This window comes from Mirounga angustirostris, unplaced genomic scaffold (genome assembly GCF_029215605.1).
Source record: "Mirounga angustirostris isolate CCGP_5_RB_7025 unplaced genomic scaffold, mMirAng1.0.hap1 SCAF_12, whole genome shotgun sequence".
NCBI classification, from domain to species: Eukaryota; Metazoa; Chordata; class Mammalia; order Carnivora; family Phocidae; genus Mirounga; species Mirounga angustirostris.
Window position 1 is genome coordinate 49,409,892 of NW_026991720.1, and position 22,381 is coordinate 49,432,272.

General features: G+C 44.6%; 1 long non-coding RNA gene across 1 annotated transcript; it reads left to right on the forward strand.

The window, feature by feature from the left end:
- The first annotated feature begins 257 nt into the window (after window positions 1–257).
- LOC135362101 (uncharacterized) lies at window positions 258–8,048 on the forward strand. The gene is made up of 2 exons (XR_010406500.1): window positions 258–1,262; window positions 6,138–8,048. It is a non-coding gene; the product is annotated as an uncharacterized LOC135362101 (long non-coding RNA).
- Window positions 8,049–22,381: the final 14,333 nt, after the last annotated feature.

The window sequence follows — 22,381 nt, forward strand, 5'->3', positions numbered from 1 at the left end:
TTTTATTTAGACATGGAGAAGGAGAGCTCTAATCCGCCTTATTTTCATGAATCACCGGAGGTACACAACAACGCTTTAACACCAGGCTCTAATCTAAATGATAGTGGCAATCACTTTGTCTTCTTAGGGCTCTTGGGAGGATACATGCACAAGGGTCAAAGACTGTTTGGACGTAGCTGTCACTCAATAAACTGCAGCTTTAGTATTATTATCCAGTCTGAGCTCATGCATACGGACCAGGGCCCATCGACCAGCCTGGCTAGTTTGCACTTTCAGCTCGTGATACATGCCCCACCCACACGGCTTTCTGAAATGTTTTTATCAAAACAAGCTCAGTGTCCGTGAGCAAACAAACAAGCAAACCAATGAGTTAAAGAAAATCATGTAAGCAAGCAAGTGTCTGGCCAATAGTTACAGCTCATGCTCCGAGGTCTTCTGTGCATCAGAAGAGCGGTGATCTGTGCATCAGCATATGGCGCGTGCACGCTATTTCCGTCTTGGGTGGCACATCGACTCCACAGCTGGAGAATGAGTGGTTGTTCGGAGATTTCTTCAGCCTGGTTCATTATCTGCTTTAAACGACGACGGCTCCATCTGAGCAGGCCAACAGGAAGCCTGCTTTTGATTTAACAGTGCTCTGAACAAGCTCCTTCTATGGCTTTCCAAGAACTAATTACAGAGCTTAGGAAAGGCGCCTGCCGCAAAGTCCCACGGATGGCTTTACGAGCAATTACAGCGGCCGCGTTGATGCCGGCGGAATACGAATTTCCTGGGAGGATGGCTTGGAATGAGAGGACTGGCTTGTGGAGATACACGCACGCGGGCTTCCCCTCTATAGCTTCCAGGGGACTTTAAAGTCACAAAGTGAGAGGAGATTGGTGCAGCGCCACACAGCATCTGGGTTCTTGGGCACTCGTCGCCTTGCGCTTGTGTAACCTGACCCAAACAAGAGAGATCGTTTCGATACGTAGCAACTGGAGCACCGTCGAGGGAAGGAAGCACAGAGTGCTCTTTGGGGAAGCCTGCAAAGCTGAAGCCTGCTGGGAGCGCACGGCACGGGCCGCGCAGACTGCCGCGCTTGCAGCTCCGGGGATGCGGCCGACGCAGAGCCCGCGGCGGCTCGTACGTAACTCACGGCGGCGGCGGGAGAGTGACTTCCGGAGCGCGCAGGCACTTCGGGAGGGCAAGCCTCCTGTTGCTGGATTCCTCGCCACAAAGCCTCCGCCGGTTGCGTCGGCAGCGTGGGACGGCAGGATGCAGAGGTGAGGCCAGCGGGCAGCCGCCCGAGAAGGCGGTTCCCTCGCCGAGCAGGGCGGGCAGCGGCCTCCCCGCCCCCGCCGGCCGCCCCCCTGCAGGGCGCTCGCTTCTCCCCGGTACACGGAGGGAGGGGCCCCGGCGACTTGCCGCCGCTACTTAGGGGACGAGCGCCGTGCTAACTGACGTGGCACGGGGAACCTCGCCATCCCGGCTTGCTTGCTTGCTTGCTTGCTTTTTCTTTTTCTTTTTTTTTTTCTTTTACCATTTTGATGAGATTCTAGAATAGTGGGAGAGCCTCAGGCTCTCATTCACGATGGTCATGGCGATAGATTTCAAAAGGGTAGAAACTTTTATGTAAGCATCTGCCGGCGCTTCCTTAGGGGTCTCTCTCCCTCAGGACCCGCGTGTGCCTTCTCTCTTTTGGATACGGGGCCGGCCCTGCCGACATGAAACAGTCCTCCGGTGACAGTAACTAAAGAAAGCGGGCTCTGGGACTTGACTGCACTTTCTGGTTTTGTCTGATGTCAGTATTTTCATGCACACAAGAAATTCCATGCTTTGCTTCTCGCCCAAACATTTCTGAGTTTTCGGTACAGACGCCTCGGCCCCCTGGCCAAAGGCTGGAACCATAATAGAGAAAAAATAAATTTAAAAATTAAACGTGCTTCCCTGGTTTTGTTTTTCTTTCAGGGGCTGTTTAATAAAAATAAATCATTGTCAAACAGTCCTTTTGCTCTTAACCATCTCTCCCTGTTCTTACATCGTTGGGAAAATGAAATTCTCTGTTTAGATGAGCGGGTCCTTCTCATCAGTTTTTACCAAATAGCGTAAGCCCCTTAGTGGTCTTGTCCAGTCTCCCCGCTTCCCCAGGGGGTTAACTCCCAAACTGACACCTTCCTCCTAAGACAGGTTCACACCCCTCACACGACCCCACCCTGGTTCCTGAATTCACTGCTGCAAACTGGCTCTCCCCCCAGGCTCCCCCATCCAGGAAATGGTCTTCCAGCTGCTCAGGCTAATAACCTTGGCATCGGCCTGCACTCTTCTATTTCCCTCATCCCCTCCCCATGCCAGCCAGCCTGCCAGGAAAATCTGTGGCTCTTTCTTCAGAATATATCCAGAATCCAACCATTTCTGCCCTCTCCTCTGCTAGCCCCCTGGCCTGGGCCACCTTCGTCTCTCAGTTGGATTACTTCCATGTGATGCTCTGGTATCTTGTCATTGGTCTCCTTGTCTCTACCCTTGCCTCTGAAGTCCGTTCCCAACACAGAAGCCAGAATGGTCCTTGGAAACCCAAGTCTCTTCCTGTCACTGATCCGCCCACAGTGCCCCAGGGACTCCCCTTTTGATGTAGAGTAAAGCCAGGTCCTCACAGTGGGCTACGAGGCCCTGCCTGAGCCACCATGCCCGCCCTGCTTAGCTCCCTGACCTCCTTCCTTCTACTCTCCCTCTTGCTCACTTTGCTTCAGCAACACGGTTTGCTGAGTGCTCCTACCTTAGGGCCTGGCACTGACTGTTCACTTTGCTGTCATGTTCTCCCCCCACCAGAAATCCACAAGCCTAACAGTCTCACCTTCCAGTAAGCTCAAATATTGTCAGCGAGGCCTGCTCTGGCCATCCTATTTAGAATTGCAATCTGCCCCACTTCCCCTCCAAATTCCAAACTCTGCTTATCCGTTGACATTTTGTTTTTCTCTAACCCACATCACCTTCTAAAATACTATATAATTTACTTATTCATTGTGGTCATTCTTTCTTTCCTGTCTCTCCCAGTTAGGATGTCATCTCCATGAGGGTAGATATTTTTGTCTATTTTGTTTAACTAACTGACTAGAAACTTCCTTGCACACAGTGGGTGTGCAACAAGTATTCATTGAATGAATGAAACACTTTCCTTTGCCATATTTAAAAATGGATCAGTTACTATAGAAATAGGCCAAGGATTCAAGTATTAAAAGAACACTATGATAAGAATCAATGTTTTGGATCAACTTCACTATTTTTTCCTCTTGACCCATGGTGTATGATAGAAGAGTCAAATCTTTCAAATTTTACATTCATTAGGCTAAAAACTGCTTATATCTGCAGGGAGCAATCAGCCCAGTTTGGTACTGTCTCCTGACCCTGACACAGAGCTCTGCATATGGGAAATGCTCTAAAACATGAGTTGAATGAACAATGAATGAATCCAGAAGTAGGCCTTTCCCTCCACACAAGTGTATATGACAGATGGCTGGTCCAGGTCATCGTAACAGTTGCAACTATTTACATATGTATTTTTTTACTAAGAGGTAAATCACTCATTTAAATTATTATTATTATTATTTTTTTTTTTAAAATGAGGGGTGGAGCAGGGCAGGGGATACTATGGTGGAAAGAATAGACCCGGGAGTTGAAAATCCTGGATACTGAGCCAGAGCCCCACATACTGTGTTTAGTTTTTATTCATTCAAGGTACGGGGATGACCTTGTAAAAACCATTTCACTTGTTTGAGTATCTGTTTCCTTTTCTAAAAAGCATGGAAAGTAGCTGGAAAATCTGAAGGGTTGTTTCCAGCACTAAACCTTCTTTCTTTCTAAGAAGGAACAGTAATTTTGTGCACTTTCCTTTCTCCATCCTCCGCCTTCCCTTCCTCACCATCTAAGGACGAAGCTCTGTGAAAAGGCACATTGGGGGTGGGGGTGGGGAGGGGCCTTATCCACCTAACCTCGGGAGCAGCTACACCATGTTTGAATCCAGGATCTGCTTCTTACTAGCTGCATGACTTGGGCTTAATTATTTAACTTCGCTGAGCATCATTATCTTATCTGAAAAATGGGATAAAGAACTCCCACCCTACAGACCTACTGAATGCATTACATGAGATCACGTGTATTGTGTTGTACAAAATCTGGCACAAGGTTCGCATGAGTAGATGGGAGCTGTCGAGAGAGGATGTGTGGGAAAGGGGAGAAGGCACAGCTGGTGTTTGAAAATTGGAATAACTCGGAGTTGGGAAGCATGGATGGGAATGAAGTCTTCAAAGTTCACAAACTGACCTGTAGGGTAGAGGTTCTCAAACTCATTTAGATTATGACACACACAAAATAATAAAAGGATTTTATGTTTACATTTTTTTTTTTTTAAGATTTCATTTTTAAGTAATCTCTACACCCACCATGGGGCTGGAACTCACAACTCCAAGATCGACGTCACTCGCGTGCTCCGCTGACTGAGCCAGCCAGGCACTCTCATACCTATATTTTTGTAAAAAAAAATTGTCACTGCCTTTTTCCTTCTTACCTTTTGCTTTGGATAATAATTACAGAAAAGAATGTGGCTCCTCCATGGTAGATGGGTATGTTTGATCAAATGCTCTCTTTCTGGCTCTAGAGAATAAAATGCCCACCTGTGTGAGAAAGTAAATGCCCGCCCTTTGAGACTCTAACCTGGACTCAGTATAATATAAGACTATGATTTTCTAAATCAGAGTAAGTTATTAAAAAAAAAAAAAAAAAGGGCCCCAGTGCATCTTTTTCCTCAAAAGCAGAATTCATGAACAAAACTGATGGCCTGAAGACAGTCTCATTCATGGTGTCTGACAAAGTCCCCTCTCTCTATATACATGATCATTAGCCTCCTCTGTGAGATCTGAGCCCTGCATATGTTTAATTAGATGTAATTTCTGGAGATAAAGAAGAATGATTAAATTATCCAGACTCCAGAAAAACAAAAGATCCTTAGTTCAGCCATCCATCAGGCCTCGACATCTAGAGTATTACACGCTATAACTCAAATGAAAATATTTCACCTAAAAGTACAGTGCCCATGTCCATGATATCATTAAAGGAAATCATTAAGCATTTATGCAGCACTTTGTGCCGGAAAAGTGCTTTACAGTTATTTTTATTGCCCACCAAAACCCTCAGAGGCAGGTCCTTCTCTCCATCTTAAAACCAACGCAGAGAAGAGATTAAATTACTTAGGGTCTTGGAGAAAATAAATGACTGTATCAGAATAAGACCTTTGAGTGCCAAAGTCAGCTGTTTTATTTAATCCACGGAACCATTAGGTTAGACGTTTTTATTTATTTATTTATTTATTTATTTATTTACTTATTTATTTATTCACTGTATAAAGCATTATCTGATTTAGGATTGACTCATTTTTCTTTAACACCTAGATCTCTGGTGGTGTAGACCCAGTGCAAAAGCTACTTATTTACAGTCACTTACCCTCATCATGAGCATCTCTTAAGAGCACTGAGCTCCTGAAGAAATGTAATTAAAAAGAAAAAAAAATCAATGTATTTTAAAGGATTGGCTTTATTATACTAAATAATAAATAACCACTGGACTCTGTGACTTAGCCCTCAGACTAAGGTGTGCATTCCAGGTGGGAAGGCACTCCTCCATCCAGGGACTCAGGGATCCAAGTGCCCTCCCTCTCAATATGTGGTGTCCAGGGGCATGAAGCAGGAAGTAGGCGAGGGTGGGGTGGGACTCACTCTGTTGATAAGCAACCTAGGCCACAGGGATGCACACACCGTCAGCCCTGCTTGTAAAGCTTTGGGGCCAGAGGTAGTCACATGGCCCCTGGACCAACTCTCAGAGGCTGGAAACGTCCACAAGTGCCCGGACCATTTGGACAGCCCCATCGCCTCTTTTACTGGCCGATTTCGGTTTGACTTTAATTCTCTCTTCTGAATTTGGAATTCAAAATGTTAGTGACAGCATTTAGTCAACTTTTGCCTGCAATAGGCACAGCAGACCTATTGAATGCATTACATGAGATCATGTGTATTGCGTTGTACAAGCTTTGGGGCCAGAGGTAGTCACATGGCCCCTGACCATCTCTCTTTTATGGCCTCACATCTCCTGACCCTGTATTATTTTCAAAGTCCCTTCACAGACTTCGTCTCATCCGATTGCCACAGAAAGAGAATCTGACGGTCAGAAGGACTGCTCTTCTTCCTTTTCATTTCCTCCAGTCCAACAGCTGCGGGACCTGGGAAGCAAGGTCTACGGTGTAAGGAGGGTGTATCCTGTTAACCCCCGGGACTCATCTACCACACGGGATTAGAGTCTGAGGCAGTATTAATTTTACGCCTGGAACTAGGTCTTGGTGGACTGCTACTTCATCTCTTGCTCACTGTTAATGATGTCAGAGATAGGCTCGGCTCCATCTCGCCTGTGTTTGGGGAGACTGAGAAGATTGGAGGCCGGAAGGTGGTGGGTGGGTGGCATGGGATTGCATGGGTGGCAGGGCTGAGTCTGGGAGCCAAGGTAAAGCTCTACTGCTCCCCAAACTGTGCAAAACCACGTGCTGGGTGCTGTTCACACCCTTATTAGAGTCTTTGTTGCAGGGGTGGTGAAAAAAGTTAGGAGAGGATTCTAAAAATAAAAGCGCACTAAAATGAAAACAAAATGTGAAATGGCATGGAAATGGCATGGAAAGAAAGAAGTAGTTGGAAGTTCTGGATTATGGAATGATTCCTTTTGGTCGTGGCGAGGGCCAACTTAGACTTCAACTTCTCGGGGCGCCTGGGTGGCTCAGTCGGTTAAGCGTCTGCCTTCGGCTCAGGTCATGATCCCAGGGTCCTGGGATGGAGCCCCGCCTCGGGTTCTCTGCTCCGCGGGAAGCCTGCTTCTCCCTCTCCCGCTCCCCCTGCTTGTGTTCCCTCTCTCTCTGTGTCTCTCTCTGTCAAATAAATAAATCTTTAACAACAACAACAACAACGAAAAGATTTCAACTTGTCCTTCTCATATGTTTTCTTAAAACGTTCTTGCCGGTAAAGCAGAAGAGATCCCCCGGACTGGTTTCTGAAGAAGGCCAATGATGAATTTGTTTACCGATTGACTGGTGAGTGCTCTGACTTTAGCCTCCAGGTCTTCAACTAATGCTGACAACTTTGACCTAATTTTGGGAGGCGATTATACTTGGCTGGGTTGCTGAGCTCTTTCTCAGAACCTCTTCTCAGGACACTTGCCAAATACTCTTTTTGTAACTGTGTTGTAAAGTCTGAAGAAAGTTGTCTTGGGTCATTGCCCAGGACCTAATGCCCGAATTGTAGACATACATGGTTGCAGTCCTTATGTCCCACGAGGGCTGAATGCAGGCATCAGCAGCCCTTCTCTCACAGCTCTTCAGAACTAGAAAGGCTCTCTGAACTCTCCCAGTTGCCTGACGGGAAGCAAAGAATTTTACCTCTCTACATGGTAACAATTCCTTCGTCAAGCACAGTCCTTCTCACTGCCTTTAAAACCAGGGTTCTCTTTCATAAATCAACACATTTCAAACTTGATGTGCCTGAAAGGCTGGTGTGGCTCCCTCCACCTCTACTCAGTCCTCTGAACTGGAGTAATTGGGGTGTGTTCTATTTCTTACCATCACACATGCCCTAACTAAGCCTTTGGAAATTGGAACGTATCTAGAATTGACGCTGAAATGTAATCACACTTCGCCTCTCCAAAACGTGAATATGCCATGGTTGCCTTCAGAATACTAATATTTCTTTTGGAATCATGATTACACCACCCAAACCCAGACTCTTCTTTAGCTTTGTTTAAAAAACAAAACAAAGGGCTCCTGGGTGGCTCAGTCGGTTAAGCGACTGCCTTCGGCTCAGGTCATGATCCTGGAGTCCCGGGATCGAGTCCCGCATCAGGCTCCCTGCTCAGCAGGAAGTCTGCTGCTCCCTCTGATGCTCCCCCCTCTCATGCTCTCTCTGTCTCTATCTCATTCTCTCTCTCAAATAAATAAATAGAATCTTAAAATAAATAAATAAAATAAAATAAAATAAAAAACAAAACGGTGACATTTAATCAGAAAGGAGGTATATATTTAGCAAGGAGGGGAGAAGGTGACTCAGGAGGAGTAGGGTGAGGAAAAAAATGAGGAAAGAATAAAACTGTCCACATTCGTTTTGCTGCTGGGTTGTGAGCTATTCTTATCCTGTCAGCACAATTAATGAAGGGAAAATAGTCCCCAGAAGCAATGTGGCTGGAGGCACTGATCTGCCCTCCCTGCCCCTCACGCCAAGAGAGACAAGGTCTAGAGCAAGTTTCCCCAGTGGGAGTTACTGGGAAAGTGAGTTCTTGGCCCCCTGGTAAAACTTTCTGTCTTTGTCAACCTCAGGGGCAACTTGATTTAGGGCCAAGAGTGTGCACAGAGCTGCAAATGCAAGGGAAGAATCTCTCTCTTCGAATTGTTGACAGTGTAGACAGGGAGGAAATACTGACACACTAGAAATGATGAAGGGCGTTTACAAAGCAGTGGGCAATCCAGAGCTGGCCTGGGGTGGGGGGGTTCAGAGGGAAGAATCTAGAAAAGAGAAAGCTTTCACCCCCAGGGTAGCTGGGAAAGACTTCAGGAGAAAGGGGATCCTGGGCAAATCTCAAAGGATAAGCAGCTAGAGATCAATGGGGAGAAGAGGGAAAGAACGTGGATGGTGGATCACATGGTGGAATGATGGGAGCAGAGTGGCCTGATTAGGGAAGGCTTCGTACTGAGTTGTGGCTGTTAAGACTGAAAATTTTCCTGAGTTTTTGCCATCTCCGCCTAACGACCACTGACACCTGAATCCACCTTCCATAAAATTGTGAACTAGTGGTTTAGTCTGCATGATCCAAGACAATAGCCAACTTTATTTCATATGTTACAGTTGGGCTCATCTGAGACTTCAGAAACTGCATAATCTTTTGTGTGTGAGCTCAGAAAGAAATGTGACAAAGTATGCTAATAAGAAAGTCACCTTCTCTCTTTTTTTTAACGATTTTATTTATTTACTTGAGAGAGAGAGAGAGCACAAACAGGGGGGAGGGGGAGAGGGAAAGGAAGAAGCAGACTCTTTGCTGAGCAGGGAGCCAAACCTGTGGGGCTCAATCCCAGGACCCCGGGGTCATGATCTGAGCCGAAGGCAGATGCTTAACTGACTGAGCCACCCAGGCGCCCCTCTTCTCTTATTTTTTAAAAGAAAACCTTAAATCAACATTTCCATACATTTCATTTTTTGTTTATAATTTGCATATGCAATTCCTAATTTTTCTTAGGTACTAGTAGCAATGGGTAGTAATGATAAATTACAGTAATAAGAAAACCTTACATTTTACATTTACAGGGCATTTTTGTATCTATTGTCTCATTTGGGGGAGTCATTACCGTTCCAAGTGTTTATGCTTCCTGCAAAGGGTTTTCCACAAAGTCACAGAGCGGACTAAAGGAAGACCCAAAATCCAAGCCCAGGTGTCCGACTCCCAGTCTACCCCCCTTCCCCACCACTGGGCCACACCACCTGTGCCAACAGCGGAAGTACCTATTATACAGGCTAAGATGAAAAACAGCTGTCCTCCATGTGGATGAGAACCTAGCAAGCCAAGGCATCTCAGTCTCTACTGGCGGGAGCATAAATTGATAGGCATTCTTTAGAAAAAGTAGTTTGGCAAACCGTATTAAGAAACTTAACACTATTCCTATACTTTGACCCAGTAATTTTATTTCTAGGAATCTATCATAAGTAATTATTAAGAGTTGTGGCCAAAGACTTACATAGAAATGAGTTTACTGGAATGCTACTTATAATATCCAACAATAGGAGATTAGTTAAGTACATTCCAATGATGGAATATTATCAAAGTCATTAAGGATCTCATTTCTGAAGTTGATTGCTAATAAATGCTGAGAAGATATTTATGATATAAGATCAAAGGAAAAAAATCAGCCTGTAGATAGTGTAACTGGCAGAGACAGAGAGAGAGAGAGAGGGACAAATACATCAAAATGTCAGCAACACTTAAGTGTGGGTGATGAGATGACACATAATATTTTTAAAATTTTATACCCATTTCCCATGTTTCCCATAGAGAGGATGTAGTAATTTTATACTTAGAAGGATTATATTGAAAACTTGTAAAATGGTAAAAACAGTGGATTAGACCTTAAAAATAAGGAGTGATTAAGGGATTTAAGATCATCATTTTACCTAGACTGGTCTATAAACTGCATGTCTCATGTTGGGGTGGGGGGGCTTAGGAGGGCGTGGGGGGGCGTGGAGAAACGAAAACAACAAATGAAAGCAGTGCTAACTTGTTACATTTCCAAGGAGAAACGTAAGGATTCGTAACATGAAAACCACAATCGCAATGGAGTGTGTGGTAAATATTTAAAGCTAGAAAAGTCTGGCTCTAAATAGTTGACTCACTTCCCCGGTCTACGCAAGCTGTGCTCAACACGTCCGAGCCAGGCTCTAGGCAGCCTTTCTGCAAGACGTTCTTCACCGTTCTTCCACCATGTGGACGTTTGGCTTCTTCCTTCACTGTCTTTGGCCCTGGTGATAAAAAGAGGAACAGACTCATCAGTGAGCAGGAGAGATCGCAAGCCAAAAGCGCAGAGCTATTCTGGAACTTTCCAGGTGGGAGAGAAAGAAGTACAGAAGGGGCGGGGAAAGCAGCCCCAGCGTTCAGGGTTAACACTTTGCTTCTTGAGGAGCCTTCAGTGCTTGGGGGGCTTCCAGCCTGGACTCACAGAGTTCATCAACAGGAAAACAAATAGCTGGCGTGCTCCGTATTTACTCTGCCTTTTTCAAGGTTGGAACATAAATTTCCCAACTTTGCAAGCTGTTAGAGCCGCGGAGACATTTCGTGAGCTCGGGGCCTTCCCTCCAGTCTGTGTGACCCACGTGTGGCCCCATTTTGGGAAAATCTAGGTAGCAGCCCTCCGGGTGCGGGGGAAGACAGTGGCGGCACTGTGGACTCTCCCAGAGCAGACAGTGGGGGCGGAACGATGGCCGGAAAACCTGACTTCTCCAAACGAGAGCGGCCGCGCTGCCTTGGAAAAAATGCACTTAGGCCACAGGAGCGAAAGCTCTGAGACCTTCTTGCTGGGGGAATTTATAGCCGGCTTGCCATGCAAAATACCCAACGGTGTTTTAGTGAAGTGGTGTCCGAATTATAATATAGCTAGATCAATTCTGGAAGCAACCTTCTTCAACACCATGGGAATATTTGTGTTCTCACTTCCAACATTTCCAATTAGCAGAGAAGCTAATGCTGGAAACCACAACATATAATCCAGAAAAAAACTGTCACCGTAACATTATAAAAATTGAATATGTGTCAGAAGGGGATTTAGACTCTTTAGGTTAATATTATTTTTGCTATTAGGTAATGAACTGACATTAATTTACTTGAGCTGTGTGATTAGGTTAATTTACTCCAGAATAATCTTGCATTTTAAAAATTAAAAATGGTGACCGTATCTTCTCATTATCAATCAAAGTAGCAGCAACACCACAAAAACATCGCCATTTTGTACTCAATTGTGCTCTTACAGACAGTCAAATAAGCACTAAAAATGACAAATTACCGTGCTCAGATAGATCTTCATGTTTAAGTACCTACAAATAACTGTCCATTTGTGAATGGTTAAACTTAATCAATTATTTTTCCTATAGGCAAGATACCCTTTTTCATAAATAGAAATCTACAAACAATATTAGAGCAGTTTAAATCTTATATATACGAATGCTACAGCATGGAAAAACAAAATAGGCTCACACACACACCAAAGAAAGCTAAACGGTTTATCCTTTTTTGACCTTCACAAATATAAATGCTCTATCCATGGCTCTATAAATTGTTTAAGTCCTTTAATGATTCAAATGTGCTGATAATGTTCCTGCACTTGCTGGAACTATGGTTCTGTTAATATTTTGAAAATTACTTTAATTAACCTTATTTCATCTTGTAGTAGTTATAGAACACTTTTATATATTTTAAGTATGCATTAATTTGTATCATCATTAACCTTGGGTTTTGCCCTTGGTAATTATGGTAATTTGTAAGTTGGGTTGAGCCAGGGGCCAGCGTCTTAGAGCAATACATATTGTGGGTCCCGTCAATAGCTTGAGTAGGCAGGATTCTTCTGTTTACAAGGCACAGAAAAATAACTTGGAAGGGTAGAAGTAGAGGGGGCATGGTTTAGCTGAAAATTCCCAGGGATGGATTTTATGTGGCCCGTGAGTGTGATGGAGAAGGAGGGATTCTTCTGAATGGCCACGTCTGAGTTGGGCACCTACCCCACCCATCCCAACTCCTCCTCCTGAGATGACAGAGGGAGGAATCTGTTACAGATGAAGAGGGTGGGAGAGGACACCCCCAAACAGTGTCCACCATAACAGTTAATCCAATTTATTTTAAATTTTTATATCTTAATAGTAAGAGCATGTGCTCTGCCCCTTTCTTTTCTGACACATCTGGACAGCCAATTCCTGCCACCATATGTAACCGACTTTGGGATTTTTACATCTGTACCCGCAATTCATCACAACTCTCAAAAACCCAGCTTTTCACCCTCACTGGCTTTCTAGAAACCTCAGTAGTATCCAATTCAACAAATGCCTGCCATGGGCCCTGTGAGGCCCATGACAGGGATGCTAAGGCCAAGTTCCCTGCCCTCAGGGAGTTTATGGAGGGAGGGATGCTGCAGTGGGCGGAGTAATTCTTGGGCAGGCACATCTCTTCTCTGGATGTGCCCTGGCAGGCCAGAAGAGGGCGGAGTGAGTTTCAGCAGAGGGGACCCAGCTGTAATTACCCAGCTGCAAACAACACACTCCTTTCTTGGTTTGGAGTCTGTGTGATGAACATTCTCAGTTCCATCTTTCTCTATATTAACATGACCTCCATTTTGAGCACATCATGTTCAGTGACAGAAAATGATATCACAGGCACCATAGAAGATACTCTTAATAGTTTAAGTATAATGTTTTATAGATGTCAAAGTGACATCATTTGAAGAATCAGTGCTTTCAAAGAGCCAGAATGCCTTCTATTTATTCTCCTCATGCCCAACAGTTTTCAAGGTCTTGGTCTGCAGTCAGCCCCACTCTGGGTGGAAGGTGCGTATTACTCCCTTGCAGACCACAGAGGGCTCAGGGGAGGTCATGCCAGGCCCATCCCCCTGATGGTACAACTTACATCTCACATTGCTGCCATGGTTGAGAGGGGTGTATTTGTCTATAGCTGCCCAGCAGGTGGAGGAAAGGTGTTATGTGAAAAGGAAAACCCCTGGGTGGGTAGGAGTTCGGGCTGAGTCTTTCCTGCTTCTACATAGAAGGATGAGTAGTGGGGGTCAGAGGCTGCAGTGCGTGAGGAATTATAAGACTTTCTCAGATCAAGATAAGGTCTTAGAGGTCACATGGTTCTATGCCCTTCTTTTACTAATGAGCAGGAAGATGGTGACAAATTCCTTATCACACAACTAGAGCAAGGCCCCTGGGCCCCCGGGTGGGTGAATGGAAGTCTTCATTGATGCCATCATCTTTCCTTGCATGTCCTGTGTTGAAGGCTAACTATTTAACAAACAACCCAAATCACAGTGACTCAACACAATGGGAATTATATCTTGCTTGTGGACCCAGTTTAATGTCAGTGTTAGGTGGGCACCTTCCATGCGGTGATTCAGGGACCCAAGCATCTTTTGTTCTGTGGGTCTTCCATTCCCGGCAGCTTAGAAGTTCCTTGTTGGACTTAGACAGGCAGAGAGGGAGAGGGAAAGATTGTGCAGGAGATGGGCAAGCCTGGAAGTGGGGTCCCTCACTTCTACCCATATTCCCCTGGCTGGAGGCCACTCATGAGGCCACACCTTACTGCAAGGGAGGCTGGGATATGTAGTCTAGCTGTGTGCAAAGCAAGGAAATAGATGGGTTTGTGTATTGTGTAAGCACACGGCAGTGTCATTTCAGTCTTTGGGAAGTTTATATTGAGTAGTGGAGGACACGTGACCTTGGGACCCGGACAGACTTGGGTTTGGATACTGGTTTTGTGGCCTTGGGTACAAATCTCAGTTTGCTTAGCTGGGGCAATGGGGGTATTCTGTGGGGTCACTGTGAGCATTAAATGAGAGAGGGGACGTAACATGTCTGTCACAGCACTCTCGCCTTGTTTTTACAAGCCTTTGGGACTAGATGGAGCAGGGAAGAGGAGGAAACAGGCAGACTTCTTGTATCCCATTCTGACCAAGCCTGGGTGCCAGAGCTGCCAAGCAGGGCCCAGCCGAGTCTAGAAAACATGCTCCACTAGGTGCCAAGAGTGGGGGCACTTTCCTTGGTCTCTTGCTGAATTTCAAAATACTGTAATTCATTCTAATTGACATGGGACTTTGGAAGGAAAAAAATCTAGAAAACCACAGGCATCCATTTCATTGGATTAATAAAAATTCAGTCACTTTGCATGCAGCCAGAAAGAGGGTTTTAATCCCTCGTGCGCAGTCTGAGACCGTCCCATAAAGCAGTGATTTTATTATTTTCTTGTGAAAAAAATATATTTCTGGAAAGCAGTGACAAGAAAAACGATCGAAACGAAAGCGTCCCCTTTCACTTATGAGTTTTGGTCCTCTAAGACTAAATCTGGCTCCTGGGAGTGAAAAGAATTGCCTTCTCATCATGGTTAAGACTCTGAGGGATGGGACGTGGCTCCTGTCTCGTGGTGTGCCCAGAGAGGGGCACATTAGGGGCTTCAATAAATATTTGCTGATATTGAATCAATAAGTGAGTGAAGATAGTTACAGCGGTAATAATAATGAAAAAACCCCTTGCCTGAAACATCAAGATTTTGTGGGGGGAAAATCCCCTGCATCTTAGTTATGGATTCTCTGAAAGGTTTCTTCTTCAGTTGTAAAGCTAACAATAAAACACACACACACACACACACACCCAGAGAGACATTCCAGAGAGAGGTAAACAAAGAGGAAGGTTGATTGTATCTTTTTTTAGGGCACTGTCTTTTAAAATAATCTTCCAAGCCCAGCTAGTTAAGATGAGTGTCAATAGCATGTTGAAAGTAATCAATAAAATGACGTCCGGGGCTCAGAAGGTTAACAGTTTTTTCAAGAAATTATTTTCCCAAGTCCTAGGGTAAAATGGCGTCTAAAATCGCAAAACGTGGTCCTAGAGTGCCCCCTGGTGTCTCTTTGGTGGAATTGTCAAAGCCTGTAATTGTGCCCTGCTAGAGTTTTTTGCATAATTCTTTATTCATGAGTCTGGGACTTTGGGGACCAGGCCTACTTGGAGGGGAAGCGGGGAACGCAGAAGGCTGGGAAAAATTCTTTCAGCCTTTTTTCAAATGGGTTACCACCACAATGTAAAAAATAATTAGTACATTAACCCTTATATAAGATTTAAAAACTGGAACCATGTGTTATCTTGAAGAGAAGCTCTTTCACCTGCAAAAAAATTATTGGCTTTTTTTTATTTTTCAGAAGGCAGATTATTAAGCAGTTTCTTTTGTCCGTTAAAAGGTTCTTTGTAAATCAGTTGGACAGAGGACAGTTTTTAATTTCAGAGATTATCACACTTAATAATTGAACCATCCTTTATTTGTTCTCAAGACCTATTCATTTAAATAAAAGCTAGTCTATGAAATGAGAATGAAGATTGTAGACCAAATTAAAATACTGTAAAAGACAGTATTTTGTCATAAAAAATGTCAAAATTTATTCCAGGGACACCTGGCTGGCTCAGTTGGTAGAGCATGCGACTCTTGATCTCAGGGTTGTGAGTTCGAGCTTCATGTTGTTGGGTGTACAGCTCACTTAAAATATATATATATATCTTTAAAATAAGACTATTTCTATTCCTTGGAAAGGGAAGCCAGTTAAATTACAGTAAAAATTGGCGAGGGAAACGTGGTGAATTTAAGGTTGTTAATGGTCTATTGATGAATCTGGCTTAACTCTAAATGCTGCAGCCAAACTTGTGAAATGTAATGGAGGAAAGGAGTTTTCTTCTTCCACCCTTCTCTGTGATGATGAAAGTCACTTGACTTCAGCTTGCGGATATGTAATGTGTAGCTCCAGGGGCCCGCACTGCTTGACCGGGCAGAGTGGAGGCCCTGACCTTCACGGAGCTTCAGACCCAGGAGGGAGAAAGGCCGGCAACACCCACCATTCCCAATCTATGGGATGAATGCTGGGCTAGAGAGGGAGCACAAAGGACAGGCTTCTAAAGACGGAGGAATCGGGGACACTTCCCTGGAGGACATGACCTTGGAAGACAGGAATTAGCTAGATGGGAATAAGAGCATGATAAGAACAGGCATGGGCACGGGCAAAGGAGTCAGTGTGGCATTTCCGTCTAGTGAGGATGTGCAGGGGGAAGGAGGGATAAGCTTCAAGAGGATCCCTGGCATGCTATACCAAGCCAAAGAGTGGCTAAGATCAACTGTATACCGAAAGTCCTGGAGTGCTCTGAAGGGTTTAGGCAAGAGAAGGACCTGAGCAGCTTGGTAGCCCATTGAGGGTGGGTTGGAAGGGAACCAGCTGAGGCAGAAGACAGACGTTCGTTGGAACAAGTGCAGCATCTCCAATTCTCTCCCTTGCGAGAACAGTCATTAGTGCTTATGGGGATCCTTGTAATCTGAGGAGGGAGCTCAGGGTGAAGAAAAGGCAGGAGCTTTGAAGCTTGACTGTTCCCATTCAAACCCTGGCTTGGTCCCTGCCAACCTTGGGCAGGCTTCCTGATCTCTCTCATCCTCAGTTTCTTTCACCAGTAAATTAGGCATAATACCCACCTGACAGGATTGGAGAATCCTGGTGTAAGGAATGTGATTGGTCTAGGAGCTGGCACATTGCAGGTGCCCTGTAAATGGTACTTAAGTTTGGTTAAAGTGAAACGATTCACGTCATAAAGGCTCCAGACCAAGCCAGGCCCCTGTGGGCGTTCTCACAGCTTCCTGAAGCCATCCCATAGTGTGTCTTTATGTAGATCTATATAATTATACAGCTGGTGTCTGTTCTTTTTTCTGGCCTGTAAGCCCCTCAGTCACCCCACGGTTCAGATGCACCACAGGTGCTAAAAATAACTGTCAACCCAAATCTGTCAGCACACAACCCCAAATGCTGGTGAGGATGTGGAGCAACAGGAACTCCCATTCCTTGTTGGTGGGGATGCAAAATGGCGCAGCCCATTGGAAGACAGGTTGGCACTTTCTTACAAAACCAAACATACTCTTGCCACACAATCCAGCAATCGCCCTCCTTGGTGTTAACCCGAAGAAGTCAAAAATGGGGTCTACACCAAAACCTACATGTGGATTTTTATAGCAGCTTTATTTATAAATGCCACAATTTGGAAGCAACCAAGATGACAATCCAAACAATGGGCTACTATTCAGTGCTAAAAAGATATGAACTCTCAAGCCATGAAAAGACATGGAGAACCTTAAATGCATGTTACTAAGTGAAAAAAGCCAATCTGGGAAGAAGACACACTGTGTGAGTCTGTAAAATTTCAATCTGGAAAGAAGACACACATTCTGGCAAAGGCAAAACCGTGGAGGCAATAAAAAGATGAGTGCTTGCCAGGGGCTTGCAGGGGCACAGACGTTTTTTAGGGCAGGGAAAATGCTCTTATGATATCATCATGATGTGTACATGTGATTAGACATTGGTCCAAATTCATAAAATGTACACCAAGACTGGACCATAATGGAAACTGTGGACTTTGGGTGATAATGATGTGTCATTTTAGGTTCACTGATGGTACTGAATGTCCCTCTCTGGTGTGGGACTTGATGGTGGGGGAGGCTGTGCGTGTTGGGGGCAGGGGCAATATGGGAAATCTCGGCACCTTCCTCTCTTAGGTTGCTGTGAACCTAAAACTACTTAAAAAAATTAAAATCTTTTAAAAAATAGCCATCAAATGAAGGACAAAGAAGAATGTTTGGAGAGCCATCCTGCAGGGCAGTGACAAAACTAAAGAATGGTAAAGGAATCCTCCATCTGGGGCAATATTTCCCAGAACCCTATGATTCTGGGGCTGATAACTGCAGTCGAATTAGGGGCATTAGTATCCTCACTGCGGTCGGGTGGGAGGACGGAGCAGGGGCTGAGAGAGCTGGCTTCCTGGGCAGGAAGACCTGGCTGGGAGATCCAATGTCACCACAAATTTCTCCGCCCCTCCTTTTGCTCGTTAGCAGAGTAAGGATAAGATGCTTTATTAGCAGAATCCTTCTGAGGATTAAACAAGTTAATCCATTTAAAACCCATAACACACTCACACCTGTTATTATCCATCATCGAATTTACTGATAAAAAAAATCTTCCAGATTCTGGTTCACTGTTCTGTCGTACCCACATTTATTCTCTGCAGTGAAGACAGACTGTCCAGTGTTCAGCTTTAAATGGTAAAAAGAAAATCTTAAAAACAGTTACTTCTTTTGCATAACTAAATTCACATCAAAACTTGTAGTGTTTCGATGGAAGTTATAGATAAAGTCGTAATTAATTAATACTTGCCATGTGCTGTTTCAGGTTTCACATGGCATTCTTTGAATATATATATGTATATATCTATATGTATTTTCATGAAATAAGTACATTACTGTGTTTCTTTCTATATAAATATATTTATTTATTTTTATGCATACATGACAATAAGGAGGGACTGAATGAGTTTGATTACATTCCCAGGTCAATCTTGTGTTGGTGCCAGGACTAAAATTCTGGTCTCTTGGGGTGTTTTATGAGCAACCTCTGGTGTAGTTTAATCCTTTATGCAATGACTTCCTCCCTCCTTCCCTCCCTCCCTCTTCCCTTCCTTCCTTCCTCCCTTCCTTCCTTCTTTCCTTCCCCCATTCCTTCCTTCCTTTCTTCCTTCCTTCCTTCCCTCTTTCTTTCCCTCTTTCCTTCCTTCCATTCATCAAACATGGTAGAGGGTTTGCCTTGTGCAGACGATGCTGCTGATGCAAAGCCTAGTCTATGTCTGAAGGAGCTCAGGGTCTAGTGCAGAGGTTCTCAGAAGTTGTGGGGGTCAATTCCATGGTGTGTTTTGGAAACTTGAACCGATGTTTGGATGGTCACAGAAATGGAGGGGCAATGAAAATATTCAATGGACAGAGGCAGGGCTGCTGGAGACCCCACATGCCTCAGACAACACACACACACACACACACACACACACACACGGCGACCTTCTGCAGGAGGGTCATTGGCAGGTGAAAAACCTGTTTATAATGATCTGAGTCTAGTTTTACATTTAAATGGGAAGGTTTAACTTGTTAAACTTTTATTTTTGGCACTCTAAATTTCCCACCACGGAGGTGAAGAGAACTTTGAACTTCATTTGTTCAGAGCCTTACTGGGAATTTTTCTGCTGCATGGGACAAAGAGCCTGTGGTATCCGAGTCACTTACAGAGTGTGCCTGTGGGGGTTCTGGCTGCAGGGTCTGTGGGGGCTTTAGGTGAGGCTGGCTGCAACATCATGTCTTCTTGCGCTCATGCTGGAACATTCACTTATGGACTCTATGTATTTTATCACAAATTGCTTTCATTATTCCTTGATATTACAGATGGGGTTTTATATTGCTTTCTTTGCTGTTGATATTGAACTCATGTGTTTAGGTAGGTCATGCTTGAATTTCATTTCTGGAGTGAAAAGGAAGGTATTATAGAAGATCTGTTGTGAAAAGGGGCTGTAGGGTCAGGGGTAAAGGGTAAGGACCATTGAGGGGGGGCAGAGATGGTAAAAGGTCAGCAACACGCTGGAGGGACAGATTAGGGCAGGGCCCCTGACTCAGACAGGAGTGGAGACCCTGGAGGAAAATACACTAAAGCACATTCATTCATTCATTCATTCATTCATTCATTTTTTAAAGGTTTTTATTTGCTTGAGAGAGAGTGAAAGGGAAAGAGAATACAGAGGGAGAGGAAGAAGCAGACTCACCACTGAGCAGAGAGCCCGATGCGGGGCTCCATCCCAGGACCCCGGGATCATGACCCAAGCTGAAGGCAGACACTTAACCAACTGAGCCACCCAGGTGCCCCTAGACTAAAACACACTTAATTGAAAATGCTGCTGGGACTGACATGCATGTTAACCAGAAAGAAAACATCATAACCGTTCAAGCCAAGATGTCTTCTAACGAGCATCAGAGAAGAGTGAGAGCTCTGTGCTCCAACCTCGACGTTTCCTTAACTTCTGTGACTTTCAACCTTGGTTCCCACACCTATAAAACAGTAGGTTCAACTACCCTCTCAGGGGCCTTTCTTTGCCAAAATTCTATGAACCATCTACAACAGCCGTTCTTACAGTAAACTGGTCTCACTTTTCTTAGATCCTGATAGTGAACTTCATATGAAACTTTTTAAAAAGTTTTTCATTTTAATTCCAGTATAGTTCACATACGGTGTTGCATTAGTTTCGGGCGTACAATATAGTGACCCAACAACTGTACGTATCCCCCAGTGCCCATCGTGAGAAGTTGTACAGAAAGGCACGGACTTCTTCATATTGTTTTCCAGTAAAATTTCAAAGACACTTTCAAAAGATAAAGACATGGCAGAAGTGAAATAAAAACCTTCAATTTCTACACATCCACAGTTTTATGGAATTTGTACTTAGTGTAAAGCCACGGAGAGGAACGTAAGGAAAATGTACACGTTCCGAAGCCGGCTCTACTCGTCGTTAGTTGTGTGACCTTAGGCTGGTTACCTAACTTCTCCTCTCAAAAAGGGAATACTAAGTATGCACTGTGCCTGTATTAATAATAATTATCCCTAATAATACCTCTAGTACTGTGAGGTTTCAATGAGATGATGCTTATAAAGCACTTGAAATATACGACGTCACTCAGTTTTGCAGGATGAATAAGCTCTAGAGATCTGGCGCACAACAATGTCAATGTCCTCAATAGCACTGAGCTGTACGCTCAAAAATGGTTAAGATGCTAAATTTTATGTTATATGTTTCTTACCACAATTTTTAAAAATTGGAGAGATACATGATGTATATATGACATTTATCTCATGCCATGTACTAAGTGGTTGATATACATCCTGTACCCATTATTATACTACTTATTTTTGTTTTCAAATGGGGCTCAGCCTGCTCATACGCCCATCCTGCAAATAAGGACCGAGTGCCTGTATGCACGACACCAGGCGAGGCTGGAGACGTGCAGCGAGGAACGATGTCACTGACCCCAGGAAGCTGAGGCTCAGGGTGCCTGGCGGGCTTAGTCGGAAGAGCTTGCGACTCTTGATCTTGGGGTTGTGAGTTCAAGCCCCAAGTTGGGTGTAGAGATTACTTTAAAAAAAAAAAAAGAAATTAATGTTAAAAAAATAAAGAAGCAGCCACAGCAGCTTAGGCTCCAGAAGGGGAGACAGAGGAGTAAACACTGTTACTGAAGGTGTTAAGTGCTCTGGGCCCAGTGTGACTGGGAGGATATGGAAACTCGGAGGAATAGCTCTACACTCTCTGAGTGCTTATTGTGGGGAGACCCTGGGGCAGGGATGCAAATAAAGGACAGGGAGGGTCAGCGAAGTTTCCTGGAAGGTTCTGGTCTTTGTCTTGGAGAACAAGATGGAGCTGGCCAGGCAGAGAGGCGTGCTGTGGTCACTGCATCCACGGCCCCATGGGCCCAGCTTTCACACTGTCCAGAATCTAATTAAGATGACATTTCCATCTCCTTGCAATTCACTGACCAAAGTCGGCACAGACAAGCTCCCTGCACCCGCCCGCTGCCCTTGCTCGGTGAGATGAGGTGGTGCGGGATGGCCTTCCTCTTGGCACCCGCAAGAGCACTGGAGTTCAGCTCTATCTGAGCCTCATGACTCAACAAATTATTTTGTGCATTTGCTTTATTGCAGACTAGTGGTTATAATGAAATTAGTTCTATTCCACATTATTGGCTCATAATTAGAATTCCATGAGCAAAACAGATACAATCTCACCAAGTCTTCCACGCCTGAACAATCGAACTGACTGCACAAATTCCTCTTTTTCTTCTTCACTCCCCCAGCTTCCTGGGCTTCAGGTTGCTTCCAAGCCTTAAAAATATAAGACTATTTCAGCTGGATTTTCCTACCATTCTTGGGCAGGGTGACTATATAATTTAGCATCCAAACTGGGACAGTCGTGAAGCTGGAAAAGAGGCCATTAATAATTAGGCCAGGATGATAACATAAGCCAGAACTGTCCCAGGCAAGCTGCCATGGGTAGTTACCCTACTTCTAAGGGGGCAAGCCACCCTCTCCAACAGTGGGCTTAGTCTTGCCAGGCAATGATGTTTTCCTAATTGCCTTTTTTTAAGTGTTAATTTGGGGCAATCACCTTTATACATTAAAAACCCCTTGCTATGTGGATGGCAAAGG